General features: G+C 34.3%; 1 long non-coding RNA gene across 1 annotated transcript in view; it reads right to left on the bottom strand.

Moving 5' to 3' along the window:
* LOC137647312 (uncharacterized) overlaps nt 1–14,340 on the bottom strand; it is a 137,191-nt gene extending 122,851 nt beyond the window's left edge. Inside the window, exon 1 of the long non-coding RNA XR_011045578.1 lies at nt 14,188–14,340. This is a non-coding gene — a long non-coding RNA (uncharacterized lncRNA). The remainder of the gene's footprint in view (nt 1–14,187) is intronic.
* Between the last annotated feature and the right edge of the window lie 1,068 nt (nt 14,341–15,408).

Here is a 15,408-nt window from a genome sequence, read left to right as displayed (position 1 = left end):
AAATGGCTCATATATTCCAGATATTCCAAGTCCTCACATTCCTGATATTCCACAGATAAAACTACCGGAAATTAGTAAACCTGTCTTCTTTGATGCTATTGAAACCCCTCTAATTCCCACCATATCACCAATACTTCCAATGATTCCAACAATTGCATATATAAATGGCTCATATATTCCAGACATTCCAAGTCCTCACATTCCTGATATTCCACAGATAAAACTGCCAGAAATTAGTAAACCTGTCTTTACTGATGCTATTGAAACCCCTCTAATTCCCACTATATCACCAATACTTCCAATGATTCCAACAATTGCATATATAAATGGCTCATATATTCCAGACATTCAAAGTCCTCATATTCCTGATATTCCACAGATAAAACTACCAGAAATTAGTAAACCTGTTTTCACTGATGCTATTGAAACACCTCTAATTCCCACCATATCACCAATACTTCCAATGACTCCAACAATTGCATATATAAATGGCTCATATATTCCAAACATTCCAAGTCCTCACATTCCTGATATTCCACAGATAAAACTACCAGAAATTAGTAAACCTGTCTTCACTGATGCTATTGAAACCCCTCTAATTCCTACAATATCCCCAATACTTCCAATGACTCCAACAATTGCATATATAAATGGCTCATATATTCCAGACATTCCAAGTCCTCACATTCCTGATATTCCACAGATAAAACTACCAGAAATTAGTAAACCCGTCTTGACTGATGCTATGGAAAACCCTCTTATTCCTACCATATCACCAATACTTTCAATGATTCCAACAATTACAGATATAAAAGGCTCTTATATTCCAGACATTCCAAGTCCTCACATTCCTGATATTCCACAGATAAAACTACCAGAAATTAGTAAACCAGTCTTCACTGATGCTATGGAAAACCCTCTTATTCCTACCATATCACCAATACTTCCAATGATTCCAACAATTACAGATATAAATGGCTCATATACTCCAGACATTCTAATTCATCACATTCCTGATATTCCACAGATAAAACTACCAGAAATTAGTAAACCCGTCTTTCCTGGTGCTATGGAAAACCCTCTTATTCCTACCATATCACCAATACTTCCAATGATTCCAACAATTACAGATATAAATGGCTCATATACTCCAAACATTCCAAGTCCTCACATTCCTGATATTCCAGAGATAAAACTACCAGATATTAGTAAACCCGTCTTGACTCATGCTATGGAAAACCCTTTAATTCCTACCATATCACCAATACTTCCAATGATTCCAACATATACAGATATAAATAGCTCATATACTCCAGACATTCCAAGTCCTCACATTCCTGATATTCCACAGATAAAACTACCAGATATTAGTAAACCCGTCTTGACTGATGCTATGGAAAACACTCTTATTCCTAACATATCACCAATACTTCCAATGATTCCAACAATTACAGATATAAATGGCTCATATACTCCAAACATTCCAAGTCCTCACGTTCCTGATATTCCACAGATAAAACTACCAGAAATTAGTATACCTGTCTTCACTGATGCTATTGAAACCCCTCTAATTCCCACAATATCACCAATACTTCCAATGATTCCAACAATTACAGATATGAATGGCTCATATACTCCAAACATTCCAAGTCCTCACATTCCTGATATTCCACAGATAAAACTACCAGAAATTAGTAAACCTGTCTTCACTGATGCTATGGAAAACCCTCTTATTCCTACCATATCACCAATACTTCCAATGATTCCAACAATTACAGATATAAATGGCTCATATACTCCAAACATTCCAAGTCCTAGCATTCCTGATATTTCAGAGATAAAACTACCAGAAATTAGTAAATCTGTCTTCACTGATGCTATTGAAACCCCTCCAATTCCCACCATATCACCAATACTTCCAATGACTCCAACAATTGCATATATAAAGGGCTCATATATTCCAGACATTCCAAGTCCTCACATTCCTGATAATTCACAGATAAAACTACAAGAAATTAGTAAACCCGTCTTGACTGATGCTATGGAAAACCCTCTTATTCCTACTATATCACCAATACTTCCATTGATTCCAACAATTGCAGATATAAATATCTCACATTTTCCAGACATTCCAAGTCCTCCTATTCCTAATATTACAGAGATGAAACTACCAGAAATTAGTAAACCCGTCTTGCCTTATGCTATGGAAAACCCTCTTATTCCTACTATATCACAAATATTTCCATTGATTCCAACAATTGCAGATATAAATGTCTCGAATATTCCAGACATTCCAAGTCCTCACATTCCTGATATTCCACAGATAAAACTACCAGAAATTAGTAAACCCGTCTTCACTGATACTATTGAAACCCCTCTAATTCCCACAATATATCCAATACTTCCGAAGACTCCAACAATTGCATATATAAATGGCTCATATACTCCAGACATTCCAAGTCCTCACATTCCTGATATTCCACAGATAAAACTACCAGAAATTAGTAAACCTGTCTTCACTGATGCTATTGAAACCCCTCTAATTCCTACAATATCACCAATACTTCCGAAGACTCCAACAATTGCATATATAAGTGGCTCATATACTCCAGACATTCCAAGTCCTCATATTCCTGATATTCCACAGATAAAACTACCAGAAACTAGTAAACCCGTCTTGACTGATGATATGGAAAACCCTCTTATTCCTACAATATCACCAATACTTCCAATAATTCCAACAATTACAGATATAAATGGCTCATATACTCCAGACATTCCAAGTCCTCATATTCCTGATATTCCACAGATAAAACTACCAGAAATTAGTAAACCTGTCTTCACTGATGCTATTGAAATCCCTCTAATTCCCACCATATCACCAATACTTCCAATGAATCCAACAATTGCATATATAAATGGCTCACATATTCCAGACATTCAAAGTCCTCACATTCCTGATATTCCAAAGATAAAACTACCAGAAATTAGTAAACCTGTCTTCACTGATGCTATTCAAACCCCTCTAATTCCCACAATATCACCAATACTTCCAATGACTCCAACAATTGCATATATAAATGGCTCATATACTCCAGACATTCCAAGTCCTCATATTCCTGATATTCCACAGATAAAACTACCAGAAACTAGTAAACCCGTCTTGACTGATGATATGGAAAACCCTCTTATTCCTACAATATCACCAATACTTCCAATAATTCCAACAATTACAGATATAAATGGCTCATATACTCCAGACATTCCAAGTCCTCATATTCCTGATATTCCACAGATAAAACTACCAGAAATTAGTAAACCTGTCTTCACTGATGCTATTGAAACCCCTCTAATTCCCACCATATCACCAATACTTCCAATGACTCCAACAATTGCATATATAAATGGCTCATATATTCCAGACATTCAAAGTCCTCACATTCCTGATATTCCACAGATAAAACTACCAGAAATTAGTAAACCTGTCTTCACTGATGCTATTGAAACACCTCTAATTCCCACCATATCACCAATACTTCCAATGACTCCAACAATTGCATATATAAATGGCTCACATATTCCAGACATTCAAAGTCCTCACATTCCTGATATTCCACAGATAAAACTACCAGAAATTAGTAAACCTGTCTTCACTGATGCTATTGAAATCCCTCTAATTCCCACCATATCACCAATACTTCCAATGAATCCAACAATTGCATATATAAATGGCTCACATATTCCAGACATTCAAAGTCCTCACATTCCTGATATTCCACAGATAAAACTACCAGAAATTAGTAAACCTGTCTTCACTGATGCTATTCAAACCCCTCTAATTCCCACAATATCACCAATACTTCCAATGACTCCAACAATTGCATATATAAATGGCTCATATATTCCAGACATTCCAAGTCCCCACATTCCTGATATTCCACAGATAAAACTACCAGAAATTAGTAAACCCGTCTTGACTGATGCTATGGAAAACCCTCTTATTCCTACTATATCACCAATACTTCCAATGATTCCAACAATTACAGATATAAATGGCTCATATACTCCAGACATTCCAAGTACTCACATTCCTGATATTCCACAGATAAAACTACCAGAAATTAGTAAACCCGTCTTCACTGATGCTATTGAAACACCTCTAATTCCCACCGTATCACCAATACTTCCAATGACTCCAACAATTGCATATATAAATGGCTCATATATTCCACACATTCCAAGTCCTCACATTCCTGATATTCCACAGATAAAACTACCAGAAATTAGTAAACCTGTCTTGACTGATGCTATTGAAACCCCTCTAATTCCCACAATATCACCAATACTTCCAATGACTCCAACAATTGCATATATAAATGGCTCATATATTCCACACATTCCAAGTCCTCACATTCCTGATATTCCACAGATAAAACTACCAGAAATTAGTAAACCAGTCTTGACTGATGCTATGGAAAACCCTCTTATTCCTACCATATCACCAATACTTCCAATGATTCCAACCATTACAGATATAAATGGCTCATATACTCCAACCATTCCAAGTCCTCACATTCCTGATATTCCACAGATAAAACTACCAGAAATTAGTAAACCTGTCTTCACTGATACTATTGAAACCCCTCTAATTCCCACAATATCACCAATACTTCCAATGACTCCAACAATTGCATATATAAATGGCTCATATACTCCATACATTCCAAGTCCTCACATTCCTGATATTCCACTGATAAAACTACCAGAAATTAGTAAACCCGTCTTGTCTGATTCTATTGAAACCCCTCTAATTCCTACCATATCCCCAATACTTCAAATGATTCACACAATTACAGATATAAATGGCTCATATACTCCAAACATTCCAAGTCCTCACATTCCTGATATTCCACAGATAAAACTACCAGAAATTAGTAAACCTGTCTTGACTGATGCTATTGAAATCCCTCTAATTCCCACAACATTACCAATACTTCCAATGACTCCAACAATTGCATATATAAATGGCTCATATATTCCACACATTCCAAGTCCTCACATTCCTGATATTCCAGAGATAAAACTACCAGAAATTAGTAAACCAGTCTTGACTGATGCTATGAAAAACCCTCTTATTCCTACCATATCACCAATACTTCCAATGATTCCAACAATTACAGATATAAATGGCTCATATACTCCAACCATTCCAAGTCCTCACATTCCTGATATTCCACAGATAAAACTACCAGAAATTATTAAACCTGTCTTCACTGATACTATTGAAACCCCTCTAATTCCCACAATATCACCAATACTTCCAATGACTCCAACAATTGCATATATAAATGGCTCATATACTCCAGACATTCCAAGTCCTCACATTCCTGATATTCCACAGATAAAACTACCAGAAATTAGTAAACCCGTCTTGTCTGATTCTATTGAAACCCCTCTAATTCCTACCATATCCCCAATACTTCAAATGATTCCAACAATTACAGATATAAATGGCTCATATACTCCAAACATTCCAAGTCCTTACATTCCTGATATTCCACAGATAAAACTACCAGAAATTATTAAACCTGTCTTCACTGATACTATTCAAACCCCTCTAATTCCCACAATATCACCAATACTTCCAATGACTCCAACAATTGCATATATAAATGGCTCATATATTCCAGACATTCCAAGTCCTCACATTCCTGATATACCACAGATAAAACTACCAGAAATTAGTAAACCCCTCTTGACTGATGCTATGGAAAACCTTCTTACTCCTACTATATCACCAATACTTCCAATGATTCCAACAATTACAGATATAAATGGCTCATATACACCAGACATTGTAAGTCCTCACATTCCTGATATTCCTCAGATAAAACTACCAAAAATTAGTAAACCTTTCTTCACTGATGCTATTGAAACCCCTCTAATTCCCACCATATCACCAATACTTCCGATGACTCCAACAATTGCATATATAAATGGCTCATATATTCCACACATTCCAAGTCCTCACATTCCTGATATTCCACAAATAAAACTACCAGAAATTAGTATACCTGTCTTTACTGATGCTATTGAAACCCCTCTAATTCCCACCATATCACCAATACTTCCAATGATTCCAACAATTGCATATATAAATGGCTCATATATTCCAGACATTCCAAGTCCTCACATTCCTGATATTCCACAGATAAAACTACCAGAAATTAGTAAACCTGTCTTCACTGATGCTGTTGAAACCCCTCTAATTCCCACCATATCACCAATACTTCCAATGACTCCAACAATTGCATATATAAATGGCTCATATATTCCAGACTTTCCAAGTCCTCACATTCCTGATATTCCACAGATAAAACTACCAGAAATTAGTAAACCCGTCTTGACTGATGCTATGGAGAACCCTCTCATTCTTACCATATCACCAATACTTCCAATGATTCCAACAATTACAGATATAAATGGCTCATATACTCCAAACATTCCTAGTCCTCACATTCCTGATATTCCACAGATAAAACTACCAGAAATTAGTAAACCTGTCTTCACTGATGCTGTTGAAACCCCTCTAATTCCCACCATATCACCAATACTTCCAATGACTCCAACAATTGCATATATAAATGGCTCATATATTCCAGACATTCCAAGTCCTCATATTACTGATATTCCACAGATAAAACTACCAGAAATTAGTAAACCCGTCTTCACTGATGGTATGGAAAAACCTCTTATTCCTACCATATCACCAATACTTTCAATGATTCCAACAATTACAGATATAAATGGCTCATATATTCCAGACATTCCAAGTCCTCACATTCCTGATATTCCACAGATAAAACTACCAGAAATTAGTAAACCTGTCTTCACTGATGCTATTGAAACCCCTCTAATTCCCACAATATCACCAATACTTCCAATGACTCCAACAATTGCATATATAAATGGCTCATATATTCCAGACCTTCCAAGTCCTCTCATTCCTGATATTCCACAGATAAAACTACCAGATATTAGTAAACCCGTCTTGACTGATGCTATGGAAAACCCTCTTATTCCTACCATATCACCAATACTTCCAATGATTCCAACAATTACAGAAATAAATGGCTCATATACTGAAAAAATTCCAAGTCCTCACATTCCTGATATTCCACAGATAAAACTACCAGAAATTAGTAAACCTGTCTTCACTGATGCTATTGAAACCTCTCTAATTCCTACAATATCACCAATACTTCCAATGACTCCAACAATTGCATATATAAAGGGCTCATATATTCCAGACATTCCAAGTCCTCACATTCCTGATAATTCACAGATAAAACTACCAGAAATTAGTAAACCCGTCTTGACTGATGCTATGGAAAACCCTCTTATTCCTACTATATCACCAATACTTCCATGGATTCCAACAATTGCAGATATAAATGTCTCACATATTCCAGACATTCCAAGTCCTCCTATTCCTAATATTACAGAGATGAAACTACCAGAAATTAGTAAACCCGTCTTGCCTGATGCTATGGAAAACCCTCTTATTCCTACTATATCACCAATACTTCCATTGATTCCAACAATTGCAGATATAAATGTCTCACATATTCCAGACATTCCAAGTCCTCCTATTCCTAATATTACAGAGATGAAACTACCAGAAATTAGTAAACCCGTCTTGCCTGATGCTATGGAAAACCCTCTTATTCCTACTATATCACCAATACTTCCATTGATTCCAACAATTGCAGATATAAATGTCTCACATATTCCAGACATTCCAAGTCCTCCTATTCCTAATATTACAGAGATGAAACTATCAGAAATTAGTAAACCCGTCTTGCCTGATGCTATGGAAAACCCTCTTATTCCTACTATATCACCAATACTTCCATTGATTCCAACAATTGCAGATATAAATGTCTCACATATTCCAGACATTCCAAGTCCTCCTATTCCTAATATTACAGAGATGAAACTACCAGAAATTAGTAAACCCGTCTTGCCTGATGCTATGGAAAACCCTCTTATTCCTACTATATCACCAATACTTCCATTGATTCCAACAATTGCAGATATAAATGTCTCACATATTCCAGACATTCCAAGTCCTCCTATTCCTAATATTACAGAGATGAAACTATCAGAAATTAGTAAACCCGTCTTGCCTGATGCTATGGAAAACCCTCTTATTCCTACTATATCACCAATACTTCCATTGATTCCAACAATTGCAGATATAAATGTCTCACATATTCCAGACATTCCAAGTCCTCCTATTCCTAATATTACAGAGATGAAACTACCAGAAATTAGTAAACCCGTCTTGCCTGATGCTATGGAAAACCCTCTTATTCCTACTATATCACCAATACTTCCATTGATTCCAACAATTGCAGATATAAATGTCTCACATATTCCAGACATTCCAAGTCCTCCTATTCCTAATATTACAGAGATGAAACTACCAGAAATTAGTAAACCCGTCTTGCCTGATGCTATGGAAAACCCTCTTATTCCTACAATATCACCAATACTTCCATTGATTCCAACAATTGCAGATATAAATATCTCACATATTCCAGACATTCCAAGTCCTCCTATTCCTAATATTACAGAGATGAAACTACCAGAAATTAGTAAACCCGTCTTGCCTGATGCTATGGAAAACCCTCTTATTCCTATTATATCACCAATACTTCCATTGATTCCAACAATTGCAGATATAAATGTCTCACATATTCCAGATATTCCAAGTCCTCCTATTCCTAATATTACAGAGATGAAACTACCAGAAATTAGTAAACCCGTCTTGCCTGATGCTATGGAAAACCCTCTTATTCCTACAATATCACCAATACTTCCATTGATTCCAACAATTGCAGATATAAATATCTCACATATTCCAGACATTCCTAATATTCCACAGATAAAACTACCAGAAAATAGTAAATCCGACTCCGCTGATGCTATGGAAAGTTTTCCTAATATTACTATACCTCCAGTACTGCAAGTTACTCAAGCAATATCAAATATAATTACCTCAGATATTCTAGATGGTCAAAGTCCTAAAATCTCCAATATTACAAAAATAAAATTGCCAGAAATTACTAAACCTAATTTTCCTGACTCTACCAATAATCCTCTTATTTTAACAATATCTACAATACAACCACTGATCCCAACACTACCAGATATAAATGTCACACTTACTCTTGACACTTCAAGTCCTCAAATCCACGATAATCCACAACTAAATTCGACACAAATTAGTAAATTTAACTTCACTCATTCAACTCATAATCCTCTTGATTCAACGTTATCGCCAATGCAAATACAGATTCCAAAAAAATCATATATAAATCCCACTCGTATTTTACAGATTCCTAGTCCTCAAACCCCCAACATTCTAGAACTGAAATTGCCAAAAATTAGTGAACACGACTTTGCTGATGATACTATTAATTCTCTTATTCCTACCTTATCTCCAATACTACAATTGACTCAAACACTTCCAGATATAAATTCTCCAAATGTTTTAGGTATTCCCAGTCCTCAAATCCTTGATAATCCACAACTAAAATTACCTGAAAATATCAAATCCAACATCCCTGACGCTAATGATACTTCTCATTTTCATAGTCTCGAGCTTGCCACAATGGAAACTTATAAAGTTTCAAAACTAAATATATCAAATTTTGCTAAATCAGACTACATTGGCAAAAGGACTGAAATGAACCTTAAACTTCCTAACACCAATACAACTCATGCTCCAGCTGTAGCTACATTAGAACCACTTATCCCAAAAATTCCACAACTTCCAGATCCTGAAATTCTAATTACTTCAGACCCAATAATACAAGGAATCGAGAATCCATTCGTTACTGGTAACCTTGACCCTGAAGGTGTTACTCTCCCCGGAATAGGACTCCCAGTCGTCTCAGAGTATGTCAACAAATCCATTAAAACCCCTGATTTTCTCAACCTAGAAACTCCCAAAATTCCAAATCCAACTAAGTCCACAAATCATACAAATGTCCCACAGAAATCTGACCATGACTCGACAATTATTTCAACCATGTCTCCATTAGACCTACTTGATGCTAATTATCCAGACATGAACAATACACATATTGCTCAAGTTTCTAATACCATCATCCCAGCAATATCAAAGTCAGACTATCAATTGATTAAGAAACATCCCTTCCTTGATAGTCCTGAAGATTATAGCACATGGTTGCCTAATGTGAACCTCCCGTTAGTTTTAGCCGACACTGACAAAATAAATAATTCGGATATTGGTAGCTTGAAAATGCACGATTTTCTTAATGTAAAATCTCCTATAAGGTCAAGCCTAAATTTATCAAAAGCACTAATGCCAGTTATGATCAACATGGATGATATGGATGTCTCAAAAATTCATTACATCCACTTCCCCAATATTTCACCCATATCACCAATTGAATTAAATATTACAAATAACCGGCAATTCCCGATTATTCAAATTCCACCAATTCCCAATCTAAACCTTACAGTAATAGTGATGGGCTGTCAAGAAGGAATTTAATTCCTTAACTCTCATTTCCATAGATTTCGGACCCACGTGCATAACAGCAATGTAAATATTACCTTTACAAATCCTGATGTCTCTTTACCTAAATTCAAAACCCTATCTCTAACTGAATTCATAAATATCTTAAATATAAAGCTTAAAAAATATATCAAAGTTTTCAATAATGAAATACCAGTTCATAATTAAAATTTACTATAGAATACGAAACATTTTTGAAAAATACAACTTAAATCATTCAAAACTTTGCATTCTACTATAAACTTCCTAACAATGTTCCTAATTCAAAATTACTGTAAAATAAGAAATATTTCTTTCCTGACAAATTGAACTTCAATCATTCAAAATTTATGTATTCTACTGTAAACTTCACAAATATATATATAAATAAAAAATTCTTCCTAATGCCTGAATCGTAAGTACCCACTGAATATATCAAGAACCACAATGCCAATCTTACAGAAAATAAGCAGTAATAACATCACTCAACTTTCTATCATTATCACTCATATTCTAACCATATATCACTAGAATTTGTTTCTCCCAAAAGATGCAAGTATTTTATTAACCCATAATACAAATCTTTGTAACCATTGGGGACTAATTATTCAAAACGTAAATCTATCAGTTATAACGAACCATGGCCACTCCTTTGTAAACTCACTTAAGGATTGATTCACACTACCGGTCCGGTCGTGCTCCGCTCTCGCTCCAGTCACGGTCCGGTCAAATATTGTTACATGATTTAAAATGGAAGCATTCACACTGGCGCTCCAGTCCGCTCTCGCTCCGGTCCGCTCTCGCTCCAATCTCGGTCCGGTCATGATAGAAAAAAAACTCTATACAATAACAGGGTGATGTTCACTGCGGAAATATATTTCTTAGTATCACTGAACAATATTTCTATACAATTATCTTTTTTTTCCTTATATTAACCCTTTTACCCCCAAAGGACGTACTGGTACGTTTCACAAAAGCCATCCCTTTACCCCCATGGACGTACCGGTACGTCCTTGCAAAAAAATGCTATAAAAATTTGTTTTTCATATTTTTTGATAATTTTTTGAGAAAATTCAGGCATTTTCCAAGAGAATGAGACCAACCTGACCTCTCTATGGCAAAAATTAAGGCTGTTAGAGCAATTTAAAAAAAATATACTGCAAAATGTGCTGGGAAAAAAATAACCCCTTGGGGGTTAAGGGTTGGAAATTTTCAAATACCCCGGGGGTAAAAGGGTTAATAGTTTTGCCAAGACACTGATCGGACCGGGAGCGAACCGAAGGTGCAAACACCCCAGTAACTAGACCAAACGAAGAACGAGCAGAGACTGGAGCGTGACCAGACGGATATTGTGAATTAAACCTAAACTTCGAGAAGATAAACTCAATTATCGGAATGTCCTTAGTACACAATTGCCCATGTCCTTAAAATTCCAAAGGCCAGTTTAATGACTAATGGACAAGCTAATAATTTATGGAGCTTTAAAAAGAATATTTTGTTTATGTTTTGTAGATGACAATATTATAGCAATTCAGAAAAGTGTATGTAAGCTTTTGAGCCTTTTTTCATGTGAATATAAATATATATATATATGTATATATATGTATATATATATATATATATATATATATATATATATATATATATATATATATATATATATATATATTATTGTGTATGTGTTTGTACAGTTTGTGTATACATTTATCTATAAAGATACATCAATATATATATGTACATTTCTAAATACGATATTATATATATATATATATATATATATATATATATATATATACATACAGTACATTATATATATATATATATATATATATATATATATATATATATATATATATATAGATGTACTGTATGTATATATATATATACATGTATATATATATATATATATATATATATATTACATTTACATGCAATATATATATATATATATATATATGCATGTGTTGTGTGTGTGTGTTTGTGCGCGCGCGCAGGCGTGTGTGTGTACAACTACTTCATACCACCACAACTATTTGAAGTATAAGTATAGATTATAGCGTCGTCACTGAATTTCTTATCATGTGTAGATATACAACAAATAGAATGTTATAATGGACTAATGTTTCAATGTAACATAAATAAATAAAAAATCCTCAAAAGTCTTTTATTATACTTTAAAACTCAACGCCAGAAATAATAATTTTCCCGAAGAATCTAATATTTTGCTTGAACAACGATGGTTGAGGAGTCAAGAGTAAGTGAAAGGAAATCATTTATTCATATTCCTCGTAAATTTTGCCCTTAACCTCTTAAAGACTTAATTTCCCAAGTAAACAATGGAGGAAAACTTGGGTACGTTGAAAGCAACTGTTGTGAAGTTCATTGTTTCTTTTTTCTAATTATCTTGTACTCTAAATTACGAACGAGCCCGAGATGGTGTTTCTTAATCCCTACTCATCCACCTCTCTCTCTCTCTCTCTCTCTCTCTCTCTCTCTCTCTCTCTCTCTCTCTCTCTCACTTACACAAATACACACACACATATATATATATATATATATATATATATATATATATATATATATATATATATTCACACATTATATATACATATATATACATGTATATACATTACTAGCCAAGCTACAACCCTAGATGGAAAAGCAAGCTGCTATAAGCTCAAGGCCTCCAATAGGGAAAAATAGCCCAGTGAGGAAAGGAAATAAGGAAATAAATAAATGATGAGAACAAATTAACAATAAATCATTCTAAAAACGGTAACAACGTCAAAACAGATATGTCATATAGCCTATAAACTATAAAAAGACTTATGTCAGCCTATTCAACATAAAAACATTAGCTGCAACTTTGAACTTTTGAAGTTCTACTAATTTAACTGCCCGATTAGGAAGATACATTATATATATATATATATATATATATATATATATATATATATATATACATATACATATACATATACATATACATATACATATACATATACATATACATATACATATACATATACATATACATATACATATACATATATATATATATATATATATATATATATATATATATATATATATATACTGTAATACTGTATGTGTGTGTGCGCGAGCCTATTAACCGATAAACTTAAGCCCCCCAACACATGATTTATATTGAAGGGAATTTACCCTTTAACTCCTCTGTAAGACTGCTATTCATTCAGACAAAAGTAAGATAATTTACAATGTAAGCAATGAACAAGCCAAGCTCAGATACAAATCCAGGTTTATTCCTTACTTGATTATCCAACGACAAGAGTAATAAAATATTAATTACCATTTATACGGAGACCCTATTGCGTTGGGTATGTGGGTCCTACTTCTCGGAGACTTCCTATCTACATAATCTACTTCACGTTATGGACTCAAGGGCTCCCATAAATCTCTGGCTTCAACGAATTGTTTAACGGCAATATTCGTCAGTACTATCTAAATATATAAAAACGCATAAAATGGCTGTTTCTTCCGAATCAAGTGAGAATCCTAGTGTATTATAAAGACTCCTAAGATATACCATGACAATCACTATCTGCTATACTTACATTTCGTTGGCCGCTTGCTTTTTGGTATTTAGGAAAAATGCACTACAGATCCAGGAAGCGATTTTACAACACTGATCGAATAGCAGAAAGATGCCACATTTCATGGTACCGTCAAGGAGAACTTTGCACACATAATGTTACCACCAATGGGAGCTATCCACACTACAGGACGTGACACTTAAAACTGGGAAAGAATATTGCCTTGTAAACATGTTAAGAGTCGCCTTAAAATTCGAGAAATACTCTTCTTACATTTAAGGCTATGGCGGTACATGCTAATATTGATAGAAAGATTAACTTGTTGATTAGTTTGTTTATCATACTGGCATTAAAACAACAATGTTATAACCATGAGATTCCTAATTCGTAGCGATTCACTTTACAACTGAAAAGTGAAAACTAAGCAACCGTTTAACTAGCCAACAACTGGTACAAACTCTTGTTTTGTTACGGAAGCGCTCATTGTGAAGGTTCTTCATTTTACATCGGAAATTCTGCTGTCATATTGCTGTCTTTTACATGAATGTGTTGCTGCTCAAAAAACATGCCCTTACATCACTGCTAGAGAACAACAACGGATGCAGTTGCTGTAGTTCTAAATTTAACACTAAAATCAGAAAGACCTCCATTAAAAGAGGGAGAACTGGAGGGAAGGAATGCTTTTATTTAAGGGGAAAATAAACAATACGTAGTATAATAAACTCATATGATATTCAAGTAATGCACTTACAGTTTGATACACACACACACACATACACACACACACACACACACACACACATATATATATATATATATATATATATATATATATATATATATATATATATATATATGTATATATATATATATATATATGTATATATATATATATATATATATATATATATATATATATATATATATATATATATATATATATAGCCTATGCAGGTATTTGTGCTTAATCCCTATGTTATTTCAGGAACATATTGGTAAGAATAAAGAAACTAATATCAATAATTCTATAATTCAATAAGGTAGAGCGAGTTGATATACCACGGACTTTCGAACCAAGGTATCTCTAATCGATCTTCATGTTTTAAGGATCACAATGGTAAGGGAGGGAAAGAAAGGTTGTCCCTGAGCTGTGTGACGGTAACCCTGGCAACCCTGGTAAATCTTAAAGAAAAAAAAAACGATGTGTGAATATACTGCCAGATAGAGTTAGTTGCAACCTGC

Source organism: Palaemon carinicauda, chromosome 9 (genome assembly GCF_036898095.1).
Source record: "Palaemon carinicauda isolate YSFRI2023 chromosome 9, ASM3689809v2, whole genome shotgun sequence".
In the NCBI taxonomy this organism is placed as follows: Eukaryota; Metazoa; Arthropoda; class Malacostraca; order Decapoda; family Palaemonidae; genus Palaemon; species Palaemon carinicauda.
This window is presented reverse-complemented; position numbering and strand designations above follow the sequence as displayed.